The sequence below is a fragment of the Amia ocellicauda genome, unplaced genomic scaffold (genome assembly GCF_036373705.1).
Source record: "Amia ocellicauda isolate fAmiCal2 unplaced genomic scaffold, fAmiCal2.hap1 HAP1_SCAFFOLD_159, whole genome shotgun sequence".
Lineage (NCBI taxonomy): Eukaryota > Metazoa > Chordata > Actinopteri > Amiiformes > Amiidae > Amia > Amia ocellicauda.
This window is the reverse complement of record NW_027102722.1, coordinates 97,215-103,621: the sequence shown is the minus strand read 5'-3', so window position 1 is coordinate 103,621 and position 6,407 is coordinate 97,215. Positions and strand designations below refer to the sequence as shown.

General features: G+C 43.1%; 2 non-coding genes across 2 annotated transcripts; both read left to right on the top strand.

Annotated features, from left to right (window-relative positions):
* The first annotated feature begins 2,189 nt into the window (after window positions 1-2,189).
* Window positions 2,190-2,278, top strand: trnay-gua (transfer RNA tyrosine (anticodon GUA)). Its single transcript is given in 2 exon segments — window positions 2,190-2,226; window positions 2,243-2,278. It is a non-coding gene; the product is annotated as a tRNA-Tyr (tRNA).
* A 226-nt stretch (window positions 2,279-2,504) lies between these two features.
* trnak-uuu (transfer RNA lysine (anticodon UUU)) lies at window positions 2,505-2,577 on the top strand. Its single transcript has one exon. It is a non-coding gene; the product is annotated as a tRNA-Lys (tRNA).
* The last annotated feature ends 3,830 nt before the right edge of the window (window positions 2,578-6,407 follow it).

Genomic DNA, 6,407 nt, shown 5'->3' with positions numbered 1-6,407 from the left:
TTGCAGTTCCACTGTGTAGCGTTATGTTGGGTGTATTTTGATAAGAGCATTTGGGCTCTGAGCTGAAGCACTGATCTAAAGAAGACCTCTCCACCCCCAAAGTTATCAGATTTCCTTTGCTCATCAGCTTGGAACTGGTTTGCATCAAAGTGACAGTTTTGGGGAGGATGGCACCGAGAAGAGGCCAAATAGGTTGAATCCTGCTATGAGATGTCTGGAGAAAGGGGCCTGTAGGTGATAAAAACTCTTTGAAGTGGACGAGAGCCGAAATCCCGACATAGAGCTACGAACCCGGGCCAACCGGCATTTCCAAAAGATGGCATGGATTGACATCAGTCATAAATCAAGCCCCCCTCCATTAGGACACTGGGGGCTGAAACCGAAATCCAATCTCAAGAACTCAAGAACCAATCACCTATTGATCTGACAGACTATAAGGAACAGTGCACAGTCTCTCTCTCTCTCTCTCTCTCTCTCTATCTCTCTCTCTCTCTTTCTCTCTCACCTGAACCAGTAACTCGCTGCCACAGCTCAACCTGTAGCTCTGTTGCCCGAACCGGAACCAGAAACCAACCAAGTCTTTGCCGGCAACAGAAGAGTTAAACTGGGAGAAGGAGATTGAGCCGTACGAAGAATTCTTTTAAAGGACTTTATTAAATAAAGAACTTTACAGACTGTGCATGCCCGCCTGTGCCCACCTGATCAGTGGAGTTTTACAGCTGGACAATTGAGTAAGTCGAATGTATATGAAAGTGTTCAGTCATTTAAATAGCTATTTGAGTCTTAAGAAACTTGACCCTTGGAACGAACAGGGCCCTGCTTTCCTCAAAGACTTTGTCTTCAAGTAACTACGGTGGAACCCTGCTTACAAAGAAGATTTTGTGCACAACCTTGGAGCCTTCAAACCAGTGGAAAATCTGTTAGGAAAAGACTCTAATTTCGCGAAACCCCAACTTCCAGGTGCTTCGACTGAGTGGAAGTTCTTGGACAAAGCCGAACCGCACTGCCTTTGTTCCAAACCACACGGACCATGTGCCGTGTGCTGTGATCTGAGCCCGAAGACAGAGAGGCCTCTCTGCGACGAAGTTCAGATAAGTTTAACAGTTTGGAGTTCATGATTCATGACATTTGAGAAATCAATTAGAAATGTTATTCTGTGATTCAAAACTCTAGAATGTGTAATATCATTTAGTTTTCTTAAATATAAATGTGTGTTGCATTAAACTGTTTTGTTGATAATTTTAGAAATAAAATCTGTCAACCCCGAGAAATATCTTCTCATTCCTGTTTAACTGTTTAGTCTGAAATTGACACAAGTCAATAGACGTTAGATTATTGGTGGCCCTGCCTATCCTTGATCATTGAATAATAATCAGTTAAGGGAAATTGTGGTAACAAGTAACGATAGGATCTTTCTCGGCACCTAAACGTAAATGAGACTGATATATATATAACGAGAAGTTACCTGACATAAATACTAACCTGCGTAGTTATTTAATGTCTGACTAACAATACTAACGAGAGACTCACCTTCGTCTTACTAACCGGTATTGTAGTTAATGTGTTTATAACCTTTTTTGTTAAACGATTTGTGTGCTATCATATGCGATCCCATGGTCTTTGATTTGGTCACGGAAGTGATTTGTCTTTGATTTGTTGATCTAGAGTTGAATTTTAATTAGCTTTTCCCTTTTGTATAATTAGTGTAGTGCTACATTTAGTCTTTGTTTTTGAATAAATTTAACAATTTATATCTTTGGAATTGGTGTCTGTGTCCAATTATTACAGAAATTGAGTTCTACAAGATTCCAGGATTCGTGATAAGGTGATACTATAAATTCACTTCTTAAATTGAAATTTATAAGTGTACCTTACGATACAACTGATAGCACTGCAACTCAGTGTAGGTGTGCGTTCAGTCCGGCAAACACAACAATTCAGTTATGAAACGCTTTCTACAGGTGATGTATAAATGTAATATTTTCACACATTTGAATAAGTTTGATTTGATACAAGATTTATGAAGTTGACCAAACAAAATGACATAATATTTTTCAGGGGATAAAAATCTCACGACACAATTGGGTAGTCCTCACGGCACACGGGTTGAAAACCACTGAGCCAAGCCACGGTGCTTCTTGGCTTTGCACGGCCACTGAGACTGCCAGGGGAAGACGGTGAGAAGCTTCCCTTCGATAGCTCAGTTGGTAGAGCGGAGGACTGTAGGTTTCAGGCAGCGGGCATCCTTAGGTCGCTGGTTCAATTCCGGCTCGAAGGAAGGCGTGATTATGGTTTGACATCGGTTTTGGACGAGCTCCCAAATGTCAAGCCATTGGAATTGCATGAGGACAAGGAGAAAACACCGGAAATTCGGATTTGCTGTGGAGAACTCGCATTGCCCAAACATCTCATATGCATGTGACCCTGAGCCCAGTTTTCTAAACCGGCCAGAAAGCGGTCTGGAACAATCATGAAGCCAACACATTGTGAAGCACTTCACTGAAGCCCGGGTAGCTCAGCCGGTAGAGCATCAGACTTTTAATCTGAGGGTCCAGGGTTCGAGTCCCTGTTCGGGCGCCTTGTTGACCGAGAGCCATGATGGTGAAAAGCCTGGATGGCCTTCCAGGTGACAATGAAATATGCAGTTGCGTCTAGGCAAGGTGTCTAGTCCTCTTTGCTTCTTTCGGCAAATATCCAGCCTGGGCAAGTGTTGTCTTCCAGAGGCAAGTCAAGCCAGGAACTCTGAGAGATGTTTTTGCCGTTGACGACGTGTCACTTTAGAACAGCACAACATGCATCTCTACTTGACTTGGCACAATCTGTGAGGGTTGGGCCAACACAACGTGTCCACACATTTGCAGGCGTCTTGAAATACTTGGAATGACCTGTGGCCCCATGCCATGCAGAAGTCCACAGCTATGCCTCATCCCCAATGTGCCACTTGTAAGAACTTTGTAAAAAGCGACAGAGAACATGATCAGCAAAGAAACACAATTCTCCTGAGAACGACAATCATCGTGCCGATCGTAATCTCAGTGCATACCTGGATGCCCAACAAGCCAAGCCAGTGGTTCCCAAGCGTTGTAATGCCACGGCACACTTTGCTGAGACCAAAAACCTTCGCGGCGCACCAACATGAAAAAAAAAAAAAAGGATTTACTAGGTATTGTCTCACCTGAATGGCAACAGGCTGCTAAAACTATTATCACACGCACATTGCATGTTAAAGTATGTCAGTAAGGGAGTAATTAAAAGGGCAAATGTGTGAAGTGCAAGGAGTGGCCCTTAGTGGTTAGGTAAAAAAGTACACAGACAAACTAAATAATCCCTTGATACAAATCATTTATTTAGTGCAGACAGACCAAGACCAGCCACAATAAACTATTCGCAGTAAATATAAATTCACAGCAAAATAGGTTCAGTTCACAATATCCTATAACAAGCTGCACAAAGGCATCGCTAGCAGTGGAAAGAACGAAGAACTGCAGGAGAAACGCCGGGGCTATTTAGAGCCCGATTATTCAACACAGAGGGGGAAAACCAAGGCCAAATGAGACTTAGAGGAAGAGGAGACATCCAACAACAGTATAGAGATAAAAAGGAATTCACCACATGTCCCTTTAATCAATTGCCTTGCAGTTCCACTGTGTAGCGTTATGTTGGGTGTATTTTGATAAGAGCATTTGGGCTCTGAGCTGAAGCACTGATCTAAAGAAGACCTCTCCACCCCCAAAGTTATCAGATTTCCTTTGCTCATCAGCTTGGAACTGGTTTGCATCAAAGTGACAGTTTTGGGGAGGATGGCACCGAGAAGAGGCCAAATAGGTTGAATCCTGCTATGAGATGTCTGGAGAAAGGGGCCTGTAGGTGATAAAAACTCTTTGAAGTGGACGAGAGCCGAAATCCCGACATAGAGCTACGAACCCGGGCCAACCGGCATTTCCAAAAGATGGCATGGATTGACATCAGTCATAAATCAAGCCCCCCCCCATTAGGACACTGGGGGCTGAAACCGAAATCCAATCTCAAGAACTCAAGAACCAATCACCTAATGATCTGACAGACTATAAGGAACAGTGCACAGTCTCTCTCTCTCTCTCTCTCTCTCTTTCTCTCTCTCTCTCTTTCTCTCTCACCTGAACCAGTAACTCGCTGCCACAGCTCAACCTGTAGCTCTGTTGCCCGAACCGGAACCAGAAACCAACCAAGTCTTTGCCGGCAACAGAAGAGTTAAACTGGGAGAAGGAGATTGAGCCGTACGAAGAATTCTTTTAAAGGACTTTATTAAATAAAGAACTTTACAGACTGCGCATGCCCGCCTGTGCCCACCTGATCAGTGGAGTTTTACAGCTGGACAATTGAGTAAGTCGAATGTATATGAAAGTGTTCAGTCATTTAAATAGCTATTTGAGTCTTAAGAAACTTGACCCTTGGAACGAACAGGGCCCTGCTTTCCTGAAAGACTTTGTCTTCAAGTAACTACGGTGGAACCCTGCTTACAAAGAAGATTTTGTGCACAACCTTGGAGCCTTCAAACCAGTGGAAAATCTGTTTGGAAAAGACTCTAATTTCGCGAAACCCCAACTTCCATCTGCATCGACTGAGTGGAAGTTCTTGGACAAAGCCGAACCGCACTGCCTTTGTTCCAAACCACACGGACCATGTGCCGTGTGCTGTGATCTGAGCCCGAAGACAGAGAGGCCTCTCTGCGACGAAGTTCAGATAAGTTTAACAGTTTGGAGTTCATGATTCATGACATTTGAGAAATCAATTAGAAATGTTATTCTGTGATTCATAACTCTAGAATGTGTAATATCATTTAGTTTTCTTAAATATAAATGTGTGTTGCATTAAACTGTTTTGTTGATAATTTTAGAAATAAAATCTGTCAACCCCGAGAAATATCTTCTCATTCCTGTTTAACTGTTTAGTCTGAAATTGACACAAGTCAATAGACGTTAGATTATTGGTGGCCCTGCCTATCCTTGATCATTGAATAATAATCAGTTAAGGGAAATTGTGGTAACAAGTAACGATAGGATCTTTCTCGGCACCTAAACGTAAATGAGACTGATATATATATAACGAGAAGTTACCTGACATGAATACTAACCTGCGTAGTTATTTAATGTCTGACTAACAATACTAACGAGAGACTCACCTTCGTCTTACTAACCGGTATTGTAGTTAATGTGTTTATAACCTTTTTTGTTTAACGATTTGTGTGTTAGAGCATCAGACTTTTAATCTGAGGGTCCAGGGTTCGAGTCCCTGTTCGGGCGCCTTGTTGACCGAGGGCCATGATGGTGAAAAGCCTGGATGGCCTTCCAGGTGACAATGAAATATGCAGTTGCGTCTAGGCAAGGTGTCTAGTCCTCTTTGCTTCTTTCGGCAAATATCCAGCCTGGGCAAGTGTTGTCTTCCAGAGGCAAGTCAAGCCAGGAACTCTGAGAGATGTTTTTGCCGTTGACGACGTGTCACTTTAGAACAGCACAACATGCATCTCTACTTGACTTGGCACAATCTGTGAGGGTTGGGCCAACACAACGTGTCCACACATTTGCAGGCGTCTTGAAATACTTGGAATGACCTGTGGCCCCATGCCATGCAGAAGTCCACAGCTATGCGTGTCAGCATGCTCTGCTCTTCATCCCCAATGTGCCACTTGTAAGAACTGTGTAAAAAGCGACAGAGAACGTGATCAGCAAAGAAACACAATTCTCCTGAGAACGACAATCATCGTGCCGATCGTAATCTCAGTGCATACCTGGATGCCCAACAAGCCAAGCCAGTGGTTCCCAAGCGTTGTAATGCCACGGCACACTTTGCTGAGACCAAAAACCTTCGCGGCGCACCAACATGAAAAAAAAAAAAAAGGATTTACTAGGAATTGTCTCACCTGAATGGCAACAGGCTGCTAAAACTATTATCACACGCACATTGCATGTTAAAGTATGTCAGTAAGGGAGTAATTAAAAGGGCAAATGTGTGAAGTGCAAGGAGTGGCCCTTAGTGGTTAGGTAAAAAAGTACACAGACAAACTAAATAATCCCTTGATACAAATCATTTATTTAGTGCAGACAGACCAAGACCAGCCACAATAAACTATTCGCAGTACATATAAATTCACAGCAAAATAGGTTCAGTTCACAATATCCTATAACAAGCTGCACAAAGGCAGCGCTAGCAGTGGAAAGAACGAAGAACTGCAGGAGAAACGCCGGGGCTATTTAGAGCCCGATTATTCAACACAGAGGGGGAAAACCAAGGCCAAATGAGACTTAGAGGAACAGGAGACATCCAACAACAGTATAAAGATAAAAAGGAATTCACCACATGTCCCTTTAATCAATTGCCTTGCAGTTCCACTGTGTAGCGTTATGTTGGGTGTATTTTGATAAGAGCAT